The following is a 24,144-nucleotide window of genomic DNA, read 5'->3' as shown; positions in this document are numbered from 1 at the left end:
CTGTAAAAAAAAAAATATTTTGCAAATGCATAACTGATAGCAAAAAATTAGTGTTTAACAACTAGAAAATCATGCTTTCAAAACTGCCACCAAAGTTTCGAACGTAAAATGCAAATGCTACCTTATTTGTTTTTCTGTTTTTTTTAAATTTCTATTTTCTTTGAAACACTTTGAATATATCTTTGACTGTAACACTATGTAACAATTCAAAGATTTGAATTCAGTGCTTTAACGATAACTCTTTTTTCTTCCAAAATGCAAACGAATTATGGATTTCAAACAAATGTAGGATAACTCAGGATTGTGAAATTGGGAAGTAATCCTGCCATAATTTGCTTACAGTTTTTTTTGTTTTTCAAAAAGAGTTTTAACGTTTGAAACTTCATGTTTTTTATGAGTTTATCCAGATTCCCATTTGCTATATTTTAAACTAACAATGGAGGGTAAGCAGAATTTCTCTCTTGGTATAGGGTGCTTATAAATTTTTGTTTTGTGAATTTTCACAAATTGCTCATACATGTACATCATAAATGAAATTATAAGACACCTAGTGCATTATGAAAATCGTTTTTGTAACATATACTTAAATAAAATAATAATTAAAATCTTTTAAAATAATTATGAATTTTTTATTAAGGGTTTCCCATAAACGCCTTTCAATCCTCTCTATTTCCAAATTTTTGAGAGCTATAGTTGTACTGCCTCGCCATAGTAAAATAGTCATGAACTTCTGAATGAAACTGCATAAAGGGTCATTTAACGTCAGAATTTAGATGTAACAAATTTATGTAGAGTAGGGCTGCACAGTCTTTTTGTATGAAGGGCCACTTGCACAGAAGGTAGATTAACGAAGGGCCACAATCACATAAGTCATGTTAGCAGCAAATATAATTTTTTTTCTATAAACATTAATGCTCTAAGCACTAAACATTTTTATTAGTAAACTTAAAAACATAGTTGAAGAAAATTAAACACTTCTAATTATTTAAATTTATTTAAACCTAAACTTTTTTTTTTAATTTTTTTCTCTCCATTTTTTACAATGATTAATTTATCGTTTTATAGAGCAATATAAATTTGAATTAAATATTTTACTTAAAGAAAATTTATAATGTTTAAAGTAAAAACAAATTAAAAGAATTTTTTATTGCTTTCAGAAGTTCCCGATGGCGTTCATCAACAGTCGACGAGCCGCATGTGGCCCGCGGGCCATAGGTTGGGCATCCCTAATATAGAGCATAAAAACTAATTAGAAAATCGTAAATACTAATTCGTTTACGTTTTGTAACAAAACAGTATAAAAATAATGCTTCACTTCATCCTGATTTAGTTAGTTCCTTCCCTTATATCGAATACAAGATCGAAACGCTAATTACTGATTTCCCCCCTAGGTGGCGCAGTTTAGGGCAGCTTTTGGCTTGGATCGGTAAGAGAAAAGGAATCTTTTTCTCCGGTCTACTGCGTTAGCCTTAGAGTGAAAAGAAGCTACCCTCCCTGAATTACACTACTCTTGTTTCCATAGCAGCTGACTTTGTGGCAGGGGGAGTTCTCACCGTAGACAAACTATAAGAGACTCTTAGGGGAAGTAACAGAGACAGTAACAGAAACGTGGACAGTTGTAGCAAAGAGAGAGATTTCTGGGGATTTTCCCTCTTAAATTCTGAAAATGTCTAATTTCTTTTCCCAATTTTTTAACTTATTTACTATTTATTCTAGCTTCTGCTCATCCGATTTCTCTTCAAAACACCTACTATTAGCAAAAATATTAACTCAGAAGCTAAAAGAGGATGAGAAGTCAGGGAACCCTTACACATTGAGTCATTCAAACTCTCTTGTGATGGCTTCGGAACCTATTTAAGGAAAGAAAAGTTATTCTAATCGTTAAATGGCTTCTAATGTGCTACAGGAAAGAAAAGGTTTGGTACGTGAGCAGTAACATATAAAGGAATTTAAGAGATTTGACTCCTCAAATTTGAAAATAAAGCTATTACCTTTTTGCTGCGTTTTTCAAATTAATTTTTACATATTCCAGCTTCTACCACCCAAAATATTCACACAAAAAAAAATATTTAGCCTCATTTTTTGCAAATAGCCAGTAAAGAGAGAAAGGTATCGAAGGAATCGTAAGAAAGGTTGGAAAATTTCCTATGTGTGATTTTCCTGATCTTTTCCTTCTTACTTTTAGAGAAATTTTTAAATGTTACGGATGTTTGTGTGAAGAAAATTGCGGATGGAGGACAGAACATATAGAAAATAAGTTAATAAAGAAATTGTGAAAGTAACATTTCTTAATGATTAGTTTAGAAGAAAATATTTGTGAATCTCCCTTTTCTGCTACAAATAACGATGTATTAAAACATTTGATGTATCTAGTTCCCCAGAGAAAAATTTAATGTTAAAATTATCCTTTCCCCGAAACTTCGGAGAGGACTTGAAGCTCTCATACGAAAGTTTGGATCATTCGTAGCATTAGGATTTCCTGACCTTTTCCGCCTCTTTTGCTTTTAGCTAAAATTGTGGCGAAATATTTTTATTATTAGATGTTATGGGGAATAAAAGGAGGACTAAAAGCTGGAATATGCAGGAAATAAGTTTACAAATTGCGAAAAAAATTCTAGAAAAGATGATTATTTTAATTATTTTCTCAGAATATAAAAAGAAAAATTACACTTTTTGCAACAAATGATCGTGTTTTAGAAGTAGACATCTATCTATCTCCTCGTAAGAAATTTAACAGTTAGAATACTCAGTCTCCTCCCCCAAATCTAATAGGTGGCCGTAAAATTACCGAAAAGAGATGAATTTAGGGGAAGGGCTACCCCAGGAAACGATGAGTAATGAGGGAAATGGGAGTAATATTTGGATTCAGGAGGTCATTTCACATGAAAATCAACTAGAATGGAGTTAAAGATTTTTTTTCCGCTGCTCATTGCTATAAGCATTTTACATTGAATATATGCAAATATTTTGAAATAAGAAAACAGTTTGGATTATAATGAACAAAAAATTATTAAAAGATGCTAAACTTAGGTAAAAGGGTATCCTCAAAAAATGGTGGTTGATGTGAAAAATGGGGTCTATATTGGTATTCAGGAGATTATTTCACACAGAAATCAACTCATATGATGGTGGTGATCAGTTCTATTTAGTGGTTTGCTTAGGTAGCAACATTGTAGCATTAAACATATTTTTGACCGTGTGAGATACACTTTAATTAGGATATCATGTAGGCATAATTATCTCAGAAATGAATAAAATCGTTAAGGAAAATTTATTTTTCTAGTTGTAGCAACGACATCGTCAAGCTACCACAGCACCACCACATACTAGACAGTGGATGCTCAGACTTCGAACCGAATGGACCTTCTTCTTTATTTCTCCTTTTCTTAATTAGTTAAACTTATGTTTGTTTGTCCTTGTGCTATATGTATATTAATAAAATATTTGGCACTAAGCTTTTATTCATTTTAAACTCCTCGAGATCTAGCTGGGGCTACATAGTAAATATTAAATTAGAATATGGCCAAATTCAAAAATATGAAAAATAAAGAAAAGACGTCCCTTAAAAGGGATCAAAAAATCATTCTCTTAACATCGAGAATTTCTGTTAAGATAGATATTCAACGGTTGGACAAAGAGAGAGGCACAAAGGTCCTCCAGTCCAATCGACAACAAATTTTATATTGAAAGTAAATAAGTTATCACCGACTAACAGTTAGGAGCATGGGAAGAGATCCATGGTTGGCGATTTATCGAAAGATAACATAGTCAAGAATAAGGCCAACCCTCCATAACCAATAATAAATTTGAAAATAATTTGGCGAAAGCGAATCGCCAAAAAGTCTGTTAGAATTAGTATAACTATGTAAATGAAACATTTTTGTGGTAGGAAATAGAGAACCAAGAGTTATAAATAGATTTTTGTTTTCGAATAAAGTATTTAATATTTACTTTTCATGAAATGTAATAAAATTAAATAATTGGATTAAAATTTGATAAAGAGTGATCAAAAAATAAGTTAAAGAAATTAAAGAAATTTATAGCTTAGGAAATAAATGTAATTGCCTGTTGTGGCATCCCATGAATGCTTATTGTAGCATCACAACTTTGGTGTTGGCGCTATTCTTCCTGCAGCAAAATGCTGCAGCTCATAAGTAAGCATTTTACATCACCAGCAGTCGTCAAAATATTTTAAAATTCGAAAACAGTTTGATGTATGAATTTAACGTGAAACTTTAGAGATGTGTGTATAAATAAATGTTTAATCTCAAAGTGAAATGTTCCTAATTTATGAAATATTTATAAAAATAATTCTAAAAGCATTTTGAGAGACACCCGGTGGCTGAGTGGTAGCACTTCGCTCTCCCGTGCCGCAGGTCCTGGGTTCGATCCTTGGGCTGGGAAAGGGTGAATCAGCCTTTCATCCCGTCAGTGAATCGATAAATGAGATGCTTGGGAACTAAACACTGAGGGTTTCCCGTTCTGCTGACCACCTAACCGGAACATCTGCTCCTGCACTCCAGAGCCCAAGGTCAAGACTGAGATAGGCACAATAGGCCTTGGCCCTCTATGGGCTGTCGGGCCACAGAGTTTTGTTTAGTAAAAGTATTTTGAAGTTGAATAAGCACTAAAATTTTGATCAAATTTGGTGCCAGCAAAAAGCTGCCTATAACATTGTTTAAAATTGTGTGATTACTTTACAACTATTATTTCATTAACAACAACAATGCAACTACATTTTTAACAATTATTTCTACATCTACAATACTTTATAAATGCTGTTTGATTACTATATAAAACAAAACTTAACTTTTTGATTTGTTTCTTTTAGAATGTGGTTGAAACATTAAAAGTGTCTCCGCAATAACAATATTTGCATTAAATTTGCAATTAAGAATAATGGCACACGAAAGAATAATTTCAATTCATTTTAAGTTCCAAAACATTAATAATCAGAATTCCCCTTGATGAATTGAGATTTAAATTGTTTTCATATGCTAATATCCTTTCGTATAATCTCATTTATTGTGGCAACGCTCCAGTTCATCAGACAACTCCTTTGGCCATTACTGCAAATATTCACAAAACTTCAAAATGTTCTCTTTATATACTTAGAAAGTTAAAATATACGATAGATATCAGCTATAATGAAGGCTCATCCGATTGTGGAATTATCAATTAATGCAGAAATCGCCTTTTGTTGAATATCTATTCTGTATTTCAGTTACTGGCATTGAAAATGATTCCTTCGTTATTGAATTTTGGAATTCAAAAGCTCATTATGATTTTATTGGAGGTGTTTGTAAGCATTTTTAAATGTACAATAAATTTTGATTTAAATATTTTACTGGTAAGAGATTAAATTGTCAAGATTCGTATTTTAATTTATCGTTCGCAGAAAAAAAGTTTTTTTTCAATAAATATAGAAATTAAATATATTTTTAACGCATAACAAATGTTTATTGATTAAGCTTCTGATATGTTCCACAATTGCAACTTCTGTTTTGTAACTAAACATTAATTTTTAATTTATTTTTAAGCATTTGTCCACATATCTCCTGTAGCAGTAGCTGAAGTTCATGATTGTTGTGGGAGTTAATGTACCTTAAAGCAAATTATAAAAAGTTCCGGGTCAAATTACAGTATTAAGTACCGGTACTTTGGGCGTAAAATATAATACTGCAATTTTTACAATAATAATTAATTAATTAGAATGATTCAGTAACTTTACTGCAATTATTACTGTAAAAATTACGGTATATCAGATTTTTTGTTCCATAACATATTTCAGTGAAAATGGAATTTGCGGTAAAACGTCACGGGACCATAAGTGCCCGTACTTTTTTACGTTATTTGATCTTGCATTTTTTTGCAGTGTAGTTTCTGGAAAGTAATTATTGTTCGAATCAGAAGGATAAAGCCCTATTTTTCAGAATGGAATTTGTAAAATATATTTATTCGCATTCATTAATCGCTTCACTCTAGAATTTTATAAAAATTAGAAATTCAATTGTCTAGTCTAAAAACAATTTACTGCTCAAAATCAGAGGTGAATGGCCACTGTTCTTATAGAAAGTCGGTCCAAAACTTCAAGGTCTAGGGTTACAAATTTAAAAAAAATAATTTCTAAATTGATTCTTGAGTCGTCTATTCCTGAGTCCAACAGTTTAATGGTTGTGGCACATTTTTATCAAATACACATAATTTCGATTTAAAAAGGAAATATGATAGCCTAAATCTAAAGTGTCTGACAATTTGAATCATAGTTTGATCAATCAGTGTTTGACAATTTGAATCATACGAATGGATTGGCCTGCGTTTTCTCTGGACATGAACTCAATCGAGCACGTTTGGGACATTATAGGCAGACGATTTGCTGGAAGCCTTTTATCCTCACAAACTCTCCAAGAACTGGATATATATCTTCTAGAGGAGTGGGACGGAAAACCCTAGCCCCTCATTAATAACCTCATTGACTCTGTGTTCAACGTTGCTGGCCATCCGAGAAAATTTTACCACCAACTAAAAACGATTTTCTTTTAATAAAGCACCTTTTTTTTATTTGTTTTTCTCATATGCACAAATTGTGTTTTTCCTTTTGTACCCAAATGCTCTATGAAACGCATTTTTTTTCCTTCCAAACAAATGTCATTTTTATCTCAATCATTCAAAGAAATCTCCAGGTGTAAGATCAATCCACAACCTCAACATCCTTTAATTGTTTTGTGCAGTATCTATCTTTCTATCTATCTATCTACCTATCTATCTATCTATCTGTCTATCTATCTATCTATCTATCTATCTATCTATCTATCNCTTTATGTAGTCCTTTTAGTCACCTAACCTTTATGGCTTTAAATCTACTTTAATGGAGTCCAGCTATCAAAGTTTTAGACGTCATCTAGCTCTACTACCGAATGGTTAAAAAAATTATTTTGTTTGGAGTTTATTATTAGCTTCAGTTGAAGACAGGGAGAACACGCCTTCGGCCACTCGAATTTTGATTATTAAAGAAACTGAAAAAAAGCTTAATATTCTGATATTGCAACCAAGTTTGGAATTCCAAAATCATTTTTTGGCCACATAGTAAAGAAGTTAAAGAATGTAAAGAGTGTGCACGATCTACCAAAATCATGTGTTCCCAAGAAAACAACTCAACATCAAGACGCGTTGATCCGAATGACCACAGAATATGAACTCAGTGAACTCACAGTAAGTAACCAAAGTGAATGCAGTTCGATTTTGTGCACATATATTGATTCGATTGTTCGATTTTGTGCATATATATATATATATATATATATATATGCATGCATGTATAATACTATTAGGCATAATAACATATATTCCGGTAATAAAACAATACATTTCATTCGTTAGACAAAGGAAAATTTCCTATTCGGGATATTTTATTCTTTAAGCAATTATTTGCTTTTTATTAACCTTTCACAAGGAAAAAAGAAGTATCAAGGAACATTTATACAGAAAAAAATCATAGTATGTTATCTAACCATCATTTCAACTAAGATTTTCTTCGATTTTTTTAATACTTTGCGTATGGGTATTTCATGCAATGTTAGACATTTATTGTGTGAATGTTTGCAACCCCAAAGAATAAAAGGTCAAGAAAAAGCGATAAAGACAATTCCCATCTGATTTTTCCAGCGTAAATGATAGCATAGTAAATTTTACTTAGCTTAAAATGACTTCAGAAAACTTTGTTGCTAGAGACACGGAAGAAAGACTTTATGAATGTTTGATTAAATTTCCAGCTTGATTAGACAAATCCATTACGAAATTAGTAGCTGAGATATCTTAGAAGAATGAATCTCAAACAGTTGTCTGCGTGAGGAGAGCTAATTTCGCTTTTATGTCCAAAATGAGAGATTAAGAAGATAAAACATCAATGAATTAAACGATTCTCTTCCCTGTTGTCATTCACAATAAGCCAAGTGTAAATTCTCTCCTTCCTCTGCCTCAAATTGTGAAATTTTTAATTATCAAATGATCAAAGTTTATTCGAATATATAATCGGATTGAACTTAACTTAAAGACAACCAGGAAATACTTCAAAGACTTTTCTCAAAGTCGCTTAAAGATTGAAAACGATAGAAGCAGGATTTTTTTTTAAAAAATAATTCGTTTCATAAAATGTTTTGACTCTAATTATTGATTTAAGTAATGCAGTTCAATAACTCAAACACTTATGACAGTAATTAAATTATTTTAATTAAGAATAAATATTTTCGTACGCTAATTTTTGCAAATGAAAATATGTAATGTTGCTTTTCCTTGTCTTAAGGCTTTGAAAGGCATTGTTTTGGTGACAGAGAAAATTTTAACCTTTTTACTTATTATTTATTGCTAGCAATATTTATTAGAGATGAATATGGGCACACTTTTGAAAGTCCGAGTCACATGCGGATTACTGAGAGCATGAGTTTGCCCCTGTCGGATAAAAGCCAGATCTTTCGGTCTCACAACTTTGCATTTGGTATCTAAACAGGGAACAAAAAGCCTTTTTTTTTTAAATAAATTAGTCTAAGCCAGCCTCGGGCTCAGGCTTATCCCGTTTCCTCTTTAATGGTTATTAAAATGTTTTTGTTATTGAGATTAAGTTAAAAAAAGAAATTCATTCAGAGTATTATATTGAATATTATTACTAATTTTTGGTAGTGAAAAGGTAAACTATTGCATATAGGGGGCTATTAAAAATTAGGGAACTTTATTTTTATTTCTTTTTAATAATAAAATAAATTTTACGGATACTACAAACAGCAAAAGAAAATGTATATTGAATATTTTATTAATTCATAACTAAAATTACTTTCCATAAAAATTTGAAAAACATAGAGAAACACTTAACGGGACGTTACGAATTGTGAAAATATGTCTTGTAATCTCTTAACATGTCTCAGTCGAACCAGTATATAACTGTATATACAGCACCAGTATATATTCCTTAAAATTAGCTCATGTTGAACAAATTTGTTTAATTTTACTCCAAATTAATTTATTCCATGATTTATTCAAACGAACTTCATCAGAGCTGATGTTAGTAACCAATGGCAGAGCAGATTAAAAGTGGTAATATAGTTTTTTAATTTGACTTTTAAAAATTGGTGAAATTTGTCTTATGTTAACCACGAAGTACCTTAAAAAGGGTTAATTACTCGGTAAATACTTGTGTTTAATAGGTTTTTCAACGCAATGATAGATGTTTTTGTGATAAAGTTGCCAACAACGAAGCGCCATACGATGTCGGCCAATTATAAAAGAAATAAAATAGATGTCTCCTGTTCATATCACAGAAAAAGAAGATTCAAATTTTTAAATAATACCGAACAATTAATATTTTCTANATTATAATAGTTTTCAGTAGCACAAATAGTTCCGAAGTTCTTAGAGATTTGACTGGGCGTTGTTTGACAAGGTCGGGCATAAACATAATTTTAGTAAAAAATGTACTAGGTAAAAATGTATTTAGTAAAAAATGTATTAAGACAAAAATGTATTATTAGTGAGTCCAAAAAGAAAATTGAAAATGTATTAAACAAATGTATAAAACTCGAAAATGAATGAAAATAATTTCTAAATTAATATTTTTATTCATTTTGCAAAATAATTGCATTTTGACAGCATTTTTTTTTTAATTTTTTTTTTCTTTAAGAAAGCATACCGAGTTTTAGAAAAAAGTAACGATTTCATTCAATGTTTCCTTTACAAATACTTGTACTTTTTCCCAAAAAAAGTAACGAAAGTACAAGTAAAAGTACTAAATTTAAAAAGTAACGAAGTACAAGTAANTATATAAAGTTGCCAACAACGAAGCGCCATACGATGTCGGCCAATTATAAAAGAAATAAAATAGATGTCTCCTGTTCATATCACAGAAAAAGAAGATTCAAATTTTTAAATAATACCGAACAATTAATATTTTCTATTAGAACATTTAGTGGTTTTCTGTCCAGTGTAAATGAATAATATTTCTCCTGGATTTGGGGTATTATTATTATTCTAATATGGTTTATAAAACAATTTAGGTAAGCTTAGTAAGTGACACAGCATTCATTCACCCGATATATGTTAATTATAAATTCGGACTAGCATTTGGAGAAAAATTTCGTTCATAATGATAATATATGCATGTATGAATACTCTATGTTTTTATTTATTTATTTATTATTTTTTTTTAATGAGAATACGAATTTTATGCATTACTTGATTTTGAAAAATCTATTAGTGATTTGATTTATTCGTTTTCCTTCACAATTAGATTTAATTTTATATTAGAACATAAAATTCGCTATTAGTAGAAAAAGTTTGTTTAAGTACCTCACAAATTAATGATGTTTTGATTCCAGTATTTTAATGTAAAGCGGAGAAAGCATTGTACTAAATAATTAACTCTAAAAAAATTAACTTTAAAAAAAATGTATTTACAAAAATTTAATTTTTTTTCAATATTAATCTATAAATTTTTCTGAATATATTTTTGTATATGATGTAAATAGTTTTAGTGGCTTATCTTAAATATGACAAAAATAAGTAATTCAGTTAAGGGAAGTTCTATCATATAAATGGACATAAGAATCCAGTTTCTTTTCGCTTATTTCTAATATCTCGGAAGTGTTGTATACGATACAGCAATAAAGCTTTAACGTAAACGAAAAAAAAATCTGCAAGTAAGAGCTATTTGGCGAAAATGCATGAAACGTGAGGAGTTTAGCCGAATCTGCACAACAGCTTTGATGGCGCTAAAAATCATAATGAAGCTGCCATCTAGGTGATGACGTCGGCCCACAGCGCCAAGGTTTCAACTGCAAATGGAGTCTTCACGTTGGGACGATGATGATTCATGCCCAGTGGAGGATTACGTTGTCATCTTTGAGCAAAAGTAAAAAAATTGCAGATGTTTTGCCTTAACGATGCATCGTTGAGGCGTGGCTTGCATCTTTTCTTCCTCTTTTTCTCCCATTTAGCTATCTATCTTTGAATAAGTAACTCCAAAAAATGGGTTTCCTTTAGATTTTAGATGAATCTTGTATAAACTTGGCTACTTTTCTGGAGAGAAAGATATTTATGAGAAATATTTACAGCTATTGATGTCAAAATATGAATAATTGAAAGTTACGTTAACAAATATTTATAAATACTCCTTGGCTTAGAAAAATATTGATCTTAGCTGCAGTAAATGTAGACAAAAGTAAATTTCTTTAAATATTGTGAAAAGGGATAAGTAAAAATCAATGATTTTAAAGTTATAATATATTTATTAAGATTTAACTGAAGTGTTCATTTAACAAATTTTTTAGCATTATAAGACTTTAAAAAGGACGAACTTATTTTTAGGTTATTAAATGCATATATTTTTTCATTGTTCATATATTCTAAAAAATTTCTGAAAGTTTACTTTAAACAGTGCGGGCAATGAGTTGGACAGTAATTTTTACTGTGAATTCAATTTTTACCGTAAAAACTTATGGTAAAAAAGGTATGAGTTAGGAGTGAGTCATTACCAGGACTAAAACCACAGGCACTAATATAACAAGCTGATACTATGCTGTTACAAGATATGAATGTTTTCACAAACCAGATAAAAATCTGCGCTAGAAACCGGCTTCGCCTTTATAGTATTAAAGAAACTCAAAGAAACCGGTTTCGCCTTTATAGTATTTGAGAGAATGTCACGATACTTTTTTAAATTAATTTAATTTACGTTTTTCGTGCTGCAAAAGTTGAATAATTATATAGGGACTATATATTGCAGTAATATTTACCTGAAAAGTTTTGTGAAACTTAACAGTATAATATAGAGAATAATTAGTAAATTACTATGTTTTTAAGCTGAACTTCCGCAAGAAAAACTAATTTGGAGAATGATAAATATAGTCGTGGATTTTAAAACCTATTCTAGCAATTTTCTAATAATACTGAAATCTATTCAACTCAGATCATCTCTAGCGACATTTTAAATCTCTAGAGAACATTATCAAAGAATTAAGTCTATAAAAACACTATTCTCGTACTGCAAAAGTTGAATAATAAAATAGGGACTATATATTACAATAAAATTTACCTGAAAAGTGTAGTGAAACCTGACAGTAAGATATAGAGAATTATTAGTAAATTACTATGTTTTTAAGCTAAATTTCGAAGACAAGAACTAATTTTAAGAATGATAAATATAGTCGTGGTTTTTAAAACCTATTCAAGCAATTTTCAAATAATACTGAAATTTATTCAACTCAGATCATCCCTAGTGACATTTTAAATCTCTAGAGAACATTATCAAAGAATTAAATAGATAAAAATAAACATGCTTTTTATTCTGAAGAAAGTTTTAAAGAGAAGGAAAAAAAAATACAGATTTAATTCCACTTAGAAATTCTTTCAATTCAAACTCATTTAACTTCCGTTTTCTCATTTCATTAAATTATCTGGGTGGGAATTGGGAATATTTGGGATTTAAATCATTGGCTTGAAGTTTACAAAAGTTAGCTTGTCTTAGAATATAGGATTTTCCAACCCACTTTTTTTTTTCTTCGGGAGCTAATTAAGTTACAAAAACGGCGAATAAAAATTCTGGACGAAGAAAAGCGAAAGAACGTGTTGTTGTCTCATTACGGTTCAGAAATTTCTTTTAGAATTCATAGGTTTATCGGAAAATCATAATTCCTCAGGGAAGTTTGCTGATTATGTTATTTGAAAGCAAAAATTCATTTTTTTATGTAAGTTTTATCGCTTACTATAATGCAACTGCTAGAAAATGAAAAATAATTTCATTTCATCAAGCGATCATTAATGCGGAAAATGACATTTTTTTTATCCATTAGATGTATTATCGCATCAAAATTTCGTTTAAATTTTCAATTTTTTTCTCCTTATTCTGAAATAAATACATTCTTAAATTTTGAATAGTGAATGTATTAAGTTAGTTGTATTTGTTGTAGATTTCGTGCACTAATTACGAAAATTAATAGTAGTATTTATTTCTGGAAACAGTAATTGAATTTGTAGCAAGTACTTCTCGCTTTGCTCTGCAGAAGACACGTTTCTATTCTCATTAATTTCTTCAGCGTTTGGCAGAAAGTATTGGCTTGAATCAGAAAGCAGTGATACTTCGATTATAAGCGTTAAATAAGACAAATTTCTTTCAAATATCTTACTTTACAGCGGTTGAAACTGCAAATAAATCCATGTTCTGTTTAAATATACGCAGACAGAATACCAGATATCCGTACAATTTAACTAATTTGAAAAAATACGACAAATTTGATATTTGAATCCTAATTCCGATAAATGCCAATAGATGGCACTTCAACTTTCTACGATTGCAGCGAAGCATTGAGGAAGCTATGCAGTGAAACTGTACTTAAAGATTTCATTCTGACTTTTATATTGGGCAAAAAAAAAAANAAAAAAAAAAAAAAAAAAAAAAAAAAAAAAAAAAAAAAAAAAAAAAAAAAAAAGAAAGTATTTTGCAAATTTCACAGTTTGAGTAAAATGAAATCAGTTGTTGGTAAACTAAAGTTTCGATTTCTTTTATCCGGAAAGATTTTTCTGTTAATGATTCAAACAGTTTCAATGGATACCTTTTGAAAAAACAAGGTTAGATTAAAATTTATTTTAGAACTCTATTAAAATGCCCAAAAACATTAATATTTTTACTGTTATTGAAATATTATTTAAATGAACTGAATTAAGAGATTTTCTGCATTTTTATAAAACAAAAACAACGAATTATCATTTAAATATAACCTACTGTTTAAATCAGCTAAACGTATTCATACTTTTAATATTAAAAAAAAAAACAATCGATGAGGTTTATATTTCAGCAGAATTGGAATTATATATTGCGCAAAAAATTAAAAAAAAAATATATTACTGTTATTTATAATACTGTTAGAAACTATAACGGATATGCTAAAAACTGTAAAACTACTAGGGTATTCAGAAGTAATTTAGGGATTTCGTGCTTCAGAAAAAAATAACAACTGCATGAACAATAATTGATGGAATCAATGATGCTTTCAGCTAAAATACAAATTATGGGCAATAATCTTCAAACATTTTAAGTTCTTTTGAGTTAATAAGTTTCAAACGGAGTGTTCAGTGATTTTTGGTTTTCTAATATCTTTGGATAAATCGTACCTTTAAATTGATGTTTAATAGGGAGGATGCTTAGAGGGTTAAAAATAAAATAAATCTTTTTGAGCACTTTATGCAGTACATAATAACTACCAGCCTGTAACATTTTTAATGACTACAATTTATGTTGCCCTTTTTAGCTGCATTTCAAACATTTAGTTTCGTAATCCTGATGTGTACATTACCAAAGCTATAGACATTTCATTAAAAGGTAAATGTTTTTTCTACATTAAGTATAACAATGTACATAATTGTATAAAAAAATACAATACTTTTAGAAATCTGAATTAATGTGAATTTTATTATTTAATGGTTTATTAAATTTTGTGGAAACATTTATTTTTAGTCCTATGCGCATTTTAATTTATCAAAATTTTTAAAAATTATACTTTTATCTATTTTTCTTTCGGTAAAACTTTACAGACGATAAAGAAATTCTATTTATCTATCCAATTAGCTAAAATTACACAACTTTAAATTACTTGTCGAAAAAAATAAAATTTTACAATTTTAAAGTTTATTATAGCAAAGTTTTATTGAAAGATGGTTTTGCCCAGGGATTAACAAGTTAATAAAAATTTAACTTTATCCACTATTACTTATCAGTTAAAGAAAATGACGATTTAAATTAAATCGAAACGCTTTATTTATTTAAATTAAGTTGAAGTTTTTACATATAACTTAGGGGATTAATAAAATTAATTACTAAAATGATAATGCTTTATTTTTTAAACTTTATAGGCAAATTTAATTATTCCGAAATGATTTGAAACTAAATTAACTACATATTGTACTTGGAATCATAGCGCAGTTGAAACAAATAACACAGATTTAGCATTTTTATTATTTTCTATTATAATAAAGTTTGAATAATTCCTATTAAAAAGGAAACATTAAACCCTATAATAGAGAAAGATTGAGATAAATGCAACCGAAATAAAATATTTGTAAGCATCACATATCTAATCTAATGAATTAATTATAAATGGAAAAATGGATTCTCTGAATTTTCAAATTTCAATAAATAGCCAGCAAATAATAATTTATTCATATAATTTATTCATTACTTTTACATAAGAAATATGTAAAGAATTTTGTTGACAAAAGCGTCGAAATAGCATTTTAATTTACAAGGATATTAAGAATTTTTGAAAATAGACAGTGACACGAAGCACCTTTTGTTGAGTTATTTAATTTCCATTCAAAATTATTCGACTCATTAGTAAGGCTTTTAAAATGCATTTTAAATTAAATTTACTTAAATAGGAAAATTTATTACACGCAATTTAAATGATAAATTGCATCCTTTAAAATTGAAAAAAATGCGATGTGCAGTTATCGAATAAATTGAATATCCTATTCCCAAGCTATTGATTTAAAATCCTTTTTCATTAAATTTATTTAATCAATTTAATGGTATAACAATACAAATTAAATTCGTAGCACTGTTTTTAAGATTCATTTATTCGAATGTAACTTATTGAAAGAGTACTGATTTTCCCGTTAATTGATGTATAAAAAAAATCGCAATCAATATTTTTTTACGTTGCACAACCGATAAAGCTGGAAGAATAGCATTGTTCTCCAAATCGTGCATTGATTTTCAGTGACTTTCACGAATAATCCTTAATTGCAATCGAAAATAAAGTCTCTAAAAAAAAGGAATTCCTTGAATCGGGTAGGAAAGCTGAGTGTTTTTTTGTGTCCAAAAAGAACTTTAACAAGTAAAGCAAGTTTATCTCTTCCAATTTTCTTTGTCTTTTATTTTTAAGGTCTTTTTTTTTCTCAAAGATAAACGGTAGTCGTTTCACAGTGGAATCTTGTTCACAGGTAATTTTTTTTGTTCTTAAAGAATTGTAACGAGTAAGAATACCCATGTTAAATAAAGAATTATTTAGTTAAATTGATAAGAAAAGTAATCACTTATTTTATTTCCTCTTTAACTTTAATTTTATTTAACTGCTGAATTTTTAATTGATGATGTTATCTTAAATATTAAAACGTGAGGAAGAAATAATTTGACGTTGCATATCCTAAAAGAATTTATAATCTTAAGCAACTGCTACTTTGTAAGATATATAAATACTGTCAAACATCATAAATTTCTGCCCACAAAAATGCATGTAGAAAAATAAAAATTCTTCCCATACATAAATGTACATGTTCCAAGATTATTTTAATGTGCATTTAAAATTATTAAAATATGGTTTCTATAACAATTATGGGCAGGTAAACATATACTAAATCAACTTGCTAATTTACAAACCAGTAAATATATAACTAGTACAGTTTTTTGCAATAAATGCGAAACAATGGTTTTCCTATACTGTAAAAACTAAAGTCAGATGTAATGTTGATAGTTATTGTTCTTGTAGTATTTTGCATTTTGAAATTACATCTAAAAAATTGAAAGAGGGTACGTTACACCTTTGTTACTATCGGTCAACCAAAGTCTTCTCTTCTGTTTGAGAGAAGCTCGAAAAAAAGAAAATTATTGAAAATTGTTTCTGTTCCAGCTTTTACATTATTGCTTTTTTATATCTGTAAAAAAGAGCGGTTTTCTTTAAACAGTTATGAAAATTAGAAAAACGCCTCATACCGAAATATCACTTATAGTTTTCTTTATTTGAAAGGAAATAAGTACTCACAATGCAAAAAAAAATATAAAGATAGGAAACGATCAAATATCTCAAGAAATATGCATCGGATTGAGAAGGAGCAAATAGACGCATTCAATATTATTTTAAAAACTATCCCATGACAGCAAACTCTATTTTCCACCCCCACCTGCCTGGGGAAATGATGGGGGCAACTTTAAATCTTAAATATGAACCCCTATAATTATTTTTTTTGTTGCAGATTCTGATTCTCCGATTCTCCAGAAAAAAAAGTAAGCCTATTCGACTTGTAGATTTATTCATTATAGGCTGATACATTGTGTCAAAAAATGCGAAGAATCTGAAAAAATAATCCTATGTGACTAATAGGTTGATGCATTTTGCTTCACAATGTATCAACCTATAATGAATCAATCAACAAGTAGAATAGACTTACCTTTTTTTCTGGAGAATCCGAATCTCCCAGAAAATATAAGGATTCCTATCCAAGATTTCATTACTGTCCCCATCCCATCCCTAGTGGTTTGGAGTTTGATATAATTGGATAGTTCGTAAAAAAATATTGAATGCGTCTATTTTCATTTTTCTCAATCTGATGCATATTGCTATTTTTCCGAAAAATTTGACCAATTCTAAACTTTTTTTACACCCTGTTTATTTTAGATATTATACGTTAATAATTATTTTTAAACTTGTTTTTGCATTGCACAAAATGGTTCTAAGAATGTAAAAGTAGTAAATGAATATATTTATATCTAAGGGTCGAAAGGTAATTTTTAACATTAATAAAATTTATCAAAATCTGACAGATATTTATTAAAATCATTTACGCGGAATGGGAATAAAAATATAAAAATTCTTTTAATTGTTAGAAAAAACTGTTGACTGAAAGAAGGTAAGGGTAAGTGGGTAATAATCAAAGAGTAAAAAATGTCCAGCCTTTTAAATACGCAACTAACATAGAGAATTACTCAATGTGTATTCTATACCTGAAAACAACTTTCAGGGTAAGCAACATACTGAGATTTTGCAGAGCACCGTAGGTACTAAGGCCCAACGTATGGGGGTGCGTCAGCTGTGAACCGGACAACTCTACGCGTATGGTTCCGTACGCTGGCTCCCACATTTTGGTTCAAAATTACAAGGCTACGGAGTTGAACGTAAGTAGTCGTAAACCCATGAAATTGGGTCGGCTGTTCAACGACGGTTATAAAATAAAATAAAATAGGTAACACGATAGGCCGGGATAGCCTGGTCGGTAGGGCGCTGGGCCCATATCCAAGAGGTCGTGGGTTCGATCCTCGCCGGCCGAAGACTCCCCGTGTAGTAAATGGTGACTGATGCACGTTAAATCTGTCGAGTCTCAAAGTCCTCCATGTTCCCACAACAAATCAATACCTCTGGGGGTACTGATCCAGGAGTTTCCTTGTCTTCTGGATTGGTTCAAAATTACAAGGCTACGGAGTTGAACATTAGTAGTCGAAAACCCATGAAATTGGGTCGGCTGTTCAACGACGGTTATAAAATAAAATAGGTAACACGGAGCCATGATGGCTCAGGGGATAGAGCGTTCGCCTTCCAATGAATCGAACTGGGTTCGAATCTCAGTCGATACGACTTCCGCATCCGCCTTGCACCATCCACAGTGCTGACATGAAATATCCTCAATGGTAGACGGATCATGGGTTAGAGTCCCCCTGCTTTCAGGTTAACCGTGGGAGGTTCTCGTGGTATTACACTCCATGAAACGCAAATGTGGGTTAGTCCCATTAAAAAGTCCTTCATGACGGCAAATTTCTCCCAATACTCGGTCCAGGAGTTTCCTTGTCTTCTGAATTGTTTTCAAAATTACAAGGCTACGGAGTTGAACATTAGTAGTCGTAAACCCATAAAATTGGGCCTGCTGTTCAACGACGGTTGTAAAATAAAATAAAAATATGTAACACGGATGATATAAATATATTCTCATAGAAATATCTTAATAAATAGTAAAGCACTGTAAATAGTTATCATTAGTCCAATTAATATAAAACCAATTAATATTAGACGAATTAATATAAAAATAAAACTTCTTCTCCACAATCCTTCAACTCCCCAACTCCAATAGTGGATAGGAGGTTGCAAACCCAGTTCAAGAGCTTCTGCTGGTGTGCCCCTAATACTTTTTTTCCTTTGTATACGGACCACACCAAACCTTAGGAGACTGGTTTGCGTTATATCTATGAAAGTTAGACTTCTTCCCCTATGTATATTTTTCAATATTAGTTCGGTTTCATGCGGCAAACCAGCTATTTTTCAGGTCTTAATTCTCATTTACACATTTTTTGCCATCTTTCATTTTTGAAGAGTATTTAAACATTTATTCTTACCATCTGCGCATTGTTCGGGTTTTTCCGAGCTTAAAATTTTAATAAAAAATATTGCGTCGTAGATAAAAGTTCGTTCAATTTTGCTTGAAATGGCTATGTTCGGACGGTATATTGCAGCAAATTATGGTAAAAAGTACTGGCACTCAGGGTGCCGAAGCTTTTAAAAAACAGTAAAATCCATTTTTACCGGAGCACGTTGCGGAAAACAATCTGCTGTATCATAATTTTTACAGTAATTACCGTAAAATTACTGAAGAACTCGAATTAAATAAATGATACTGTAAAAATTTCGGCATAATATTTTACAATAAAAACGGATTTTACGAATAATGTCCTTAAAAATGTTTTATACCGTAATTTGATCCGGAATTCTTTACAATGAATATTATTTTCAACAAATACTGTAATTTCTTGCAAGGTATACATTGAAGCCCGAATTTGATTGATTTACATTGCATGAATTATTCCGTAACTCTTTTAGCATTGAAATTATCAGTATGAATACAATGTTTTATATATGCTCTATATTTTAAATTAAATTTTTAAAAAAGATTTTGCATAGTTATAGCAATTTTTTAAAAAACAAATTTAAGTTCAAAACAATTCCTTAAAAAAGGTGAAACGATAGACAAATGAAATTGCAATAATTCTTTTTATAGCCCGAAGTCAGGTCATTTAGACAAAACTTCGGTTTATTTTTTCTATTTAGCTTTGTAACTCATTTTAATGACTAAATTAAATTAGCAAAATTACTTTTAAATGATGAAAGCATTTGTTCAAACAGAATTTGTATTCGCTAGGGGTATCCAAAATTTTTTAAATTAAAGATAATGCAGTTTTATATTGCGTCTTTTAAAGATTTTAGCTCTACAGCTCTCATTAAAATAAACTTTTTCTTTAAACTAAATGAAATAACGCTGTTCGTAATTTCCTTTTCTTATTTTTTTACAAAACATTATGAGGGTCAAACAAAAATTTTATTCTCAAGTAGAAAGAATTAAAATTCCAGAATCACACCTTTTTTAGGAGAAAAATGATATTTTTTTCTCGCACTATTTAATTGAAATTTCGGAAGAAAAAGAAATTTATTTTAAACATGATTCAAAGAAACGGATAAAAAGACTTCTATGAAATGGCCCGTTGAAATGAAACCTGGAGTTACAAATAAGCAAAGCTTTAAATTAAAATATAAATAAAAAGAGCCGTGGAAAACAAATAAAAAAAAGCATTCTTTCTGAATATATTAAAGCTTGAAAATAGCAAAGAGAGATTTTGAGGATTTTATATTCATTTTCTGAAATTGGAAAAGATAACATAAAATCTAGAAAGAAGTCACAAAAAAAGGAAAATTTTATTATTCTAAGAATACTGCGTCAAACAATCCTAATTTTTTTTACTTTTCCAAAAGGCAATTGCAACAAGAGAGGATGTGTAATGAACTTTCGAATCATAAATGTGTAGGTAATGAGTTGGATGCAATAGTGTGCTCCATATGTAAGCTCAGAATGTAAAATTAAATCATATTTTTCATAATGAAAATGTGTAAGCTCATGATCTTGATTCTTGATTTTATATTTTGCTATTCGAAACAAAAATTTAAAATGTTAAATGAAATAAATTTTTAGGCTGGTATCAAGTGAGAAATATTTGCAAATATTTATGATGCTTTTTTCAAACTTTCATCAAAAAAAAGAACGATTAAAAAAAATATTTGTGTTTCGCTTTTCAAAAGGTGAAAGAGGCCTTTCCATGTTAAAAAAAGGTCTTAACGTGGTCCGTTTTAATATTATTTGAGCTGTCTATCGTTGTTGTGTTGTTGTTACTTATGCCAATTGCCAATACTATCAAGTCTGCTTGGGAAATCAAAGGAATTTTTAAGGCAGAGAGTGCGTTTCTTGTTTTTCAATGGCGAAGAATGCGATTTCAGCCCCACACACGTCACAGCCAGTTTAAATAGGGAGGACCCAATCAAATTCTATTTATTCATCCACAGATCGTAATTTTGACCTCAACCAGAGATCGATCAATCTCCAATTCAGTACCCCAAAAGGTATTGATTTGCATTGAGAACTTGGAGGACTTTGTGACACCAATAGATTTAAGGTGCACTAGTCACCATTAAATACAGAGATATTCTTTGAGAGGTGGTATTCTAACACATGTATTAACGAACACGAGCCCACTGTCCTACCAACCACGCTATCCCAGCCCGAGTTATCTAATGTTTTTTGGGTCATTTGATTTGAATATAATGGAGGCGAATATAATACAACGGATTCGAAATATAATACAAAATATAATACAACGGATGCGGAAGAGAAGAATTAGCTCAATTATTTTGCTCAGAAGTTTTATAAATATCATTTAACACTGAGAAGTGAAGTATGTGCAAACTAGCAGAATATGGTAAGATTTACTGAATTTTATCATGATACCTTAGACCATGGCGTAAAAAGCATTTATACGGTTAAATTTACTTTTCAGTTTCGTATTTTTTACTAAATGTGTGATAATAAGACTATAATTTTGAGTGAATAAGAGCTATTTTTTTTACCGGAAATGTCCTTACGATACACAGCGGTAATTTTATCAGATTTTTTTTCTTCTCCTAGAAAAGATTATCGTATGTGGTAAATGAAAGTAGGCAAAAATGGAGCTGTAATTTATTAAAAAAAAGTAAGAAAAAGAAAATAAGTAGACATTTCAGTGAAAAAACAAGAACTAAAAAACAAATTAAAATATGTATTTGTTTTGTTTAAGGAAATATCAGTTTTTGGAGGGTTGTTGTTGTTGTAATTGTAGTTTATTTACGTCGCACTTGAGCTGCGCAATGGACTATTGGCGACGGTCTGGGAAACATCCCTGAAGATAATCCGAAGACATGCCATCAAAATTTTGATCCTCTGCAGAGGGGATGGCACCCCCACTTCGGTTGCCCGACGACCTGCACGCGAATTCGAGCACTTTACGGTAGAACAGTTAAACGAGGACCAATAACGCACACCTTCCGTCCCTACGCAGACTGATCCAAGTGGTCACCCACCCGCACACTGACCGCAGCCAGTGATGCTTGACTTCGGTGATCTGCTGGGAACCGTGTCTTAACGATCAGTCCACTGCGGGACCAGTTTTTGGAGGGGTTTTTCTTGCAATGACATTTGGCCTAGTCAAATGCGAGCTTGGCTAGGAGAAGCCCAGCTGAACGGTGAGTTTGTTGAGTCAGCGGTGAATGTACGTCTTAGCTCAGAACCTCACGGATAGGTGGTCGAACCAATCATTCGTGAGGCCACTTCCTAGATGTACATCTGAAGGGAAAGGAAATTTTCTACAAATCCCTGTACCCATCATACTGCTCAGCGACCGGCAGCAGGACTTTCGATTCCATAGATTTTACCAGCACGTGTTTCGTTGGGCACGTGAATCTCATAGCGGAGTCGAGGACAAAACTCTGGTCTGTCCAGACAGAAATCCGATTCTCTAACAACTGGGCAATTACGGCCCAGTTTTTTTTTTTTTTTTTTGAAATAAAGGAAATTTTTTTTTTTTTTTACAATACCAAACACTTTCAAAAAAAAGTTTTTTTAGAACATTTTTGTGTTTCTTCTTAGGATCAAACGAAGTTTTTAAAGGAGAATTTCGAATGAATTTGAATCTGTCATTACAATTCAATTCTTTTCGGATGTGTTATAACATTACACGAGCAATTTTTATGCAAAGGAGAAAAATACCGAAATGAAATTGATCTTATTACTATTAATTTACCTAAAGTGTCTTGAATACTACTTTAGAAGAAAAAAAATTAGTGATAAAAATCAAGAAATGGAGCAGTATCAAAAAGAACAATCAAAACAAGGACGCGTAGAAACAGACAGGAACAGGCCAAATAGATGCAGAATCTAAACTTAGTATGACTTTTAATGCAATTTTATTTTATTAATAATAATTTGATTTATCTATCAAATTATGAATCGTAGTCAGCGTTTTATTTATATATTTTTTAGAAATACATACTTTGCACATTCGGAACAAAACTAAATATTTAACTAGGACGCGTAGAAACAGACAGGAACAGGTCAAATAGATGCAGAATCTAAACTTAGTATGACTTTTAATGCAATTTTATTTTATTAATAATAATTTGATTTATCTATCAAATTATGAATCGTAGTCAGCGTTTTATTTATTTATTTTTTAGAAATACATACTTTGCACATTCGGAACAAAACTAAATATTTAAAACTGCATTTTGAATATATATCTGTCAAAACAATTCAAATTTTTATTGAAAAGGTTGTAAGAAAAGCATCAGACAAACAATTTCCATATATAAAAATAATGTAAAGGAGACAAAAGATTGGAATGAAATGGGACATGTTATCCTAAAGTCGCTGAAAGTGTCATGAATATCATTTTAGAAAATATCTTCCAAAGGGGATACTTTAAAAATTGTTGAAAACTCAGATTGGGAGTAAAACAAAAAAGGTTTAGTTTTTTTTTTCAAAGAAAAAAATACAACGTAAACATACTGTTGTTTTTCCCCTTGCTTATGAAAGGCAATCCTTGTACTTGGGGGAATAAAAACAGCTTTGAATGGTGTAGTTGTATTTCTTTATGATGGTTTTACTATACACACGGAAAAAAAAGGAAATTTTTATTGCCGTTCCGCTTTTGTTTTGAGATAAATAGAATGTTTTTTTTGTCAAATCGTGTTATTTTCAACAAAAAAGAATCTTCTGAGAGGGTAGAAAACAAATATTAGGAAAAAAATAAAGTGCTCAGGTGCTAAGAGAGAGAGAGAGGGGGGGGGTTGAATTCTGAAAAGCTTTCAACTCTTTCAACAGGTAAAGTACATAATCATAAAAATGAAAAGAAAAATAATTTGCCCAAAAGCAAGCGATTTTTTTCAAGTGAAAGCAAAGTACTTTTATTTCTTACAACAGAGAAAAAAATAAAATCACTAAAACTTTTTTTAATCGTAATTCTTCAATTTTGGTTAATTATTTTAA

At 30.3% G+C, this 24,144-nt stretch overlaps 1 protein-coding gene across 1 annotated transcript in view; it reads right to left on the bottom strand.

The window, feature by feature from the left end:
- LOC107443694 (fasciclin 1) overlaps nucleotides 1–24,144 on the bottom strand; it is a 264,168-nt gene that overhangs the window by 61,054 nt on the left and 178,970 nt on the right. The gene's annotated exons all lie outside the window — the stretch shown is intronic.

Source organism: Parasteatoda tepidariorum, chromosome X1 (assembly GCF_043381705.1).
Source record: "Parasteatoda tepidariorum isolate YZ-2023 chromosome X1, CAS_Ptep_4.0, whole genome shotgun sequence".
NCBI classification, from domain to species: domain Eukaryota; kingdom Metazoa; phylum Arthropoda; class Arachnida; order Araneae; family Theridiidae; genus Parasteatoda; species Parasteatoda tepidariorum.
The sequence above is the reverse complement of the archived record's forward strand: the minus strand, read 5'-3'. Positions and strand labels throughout refer to the sequence as shown.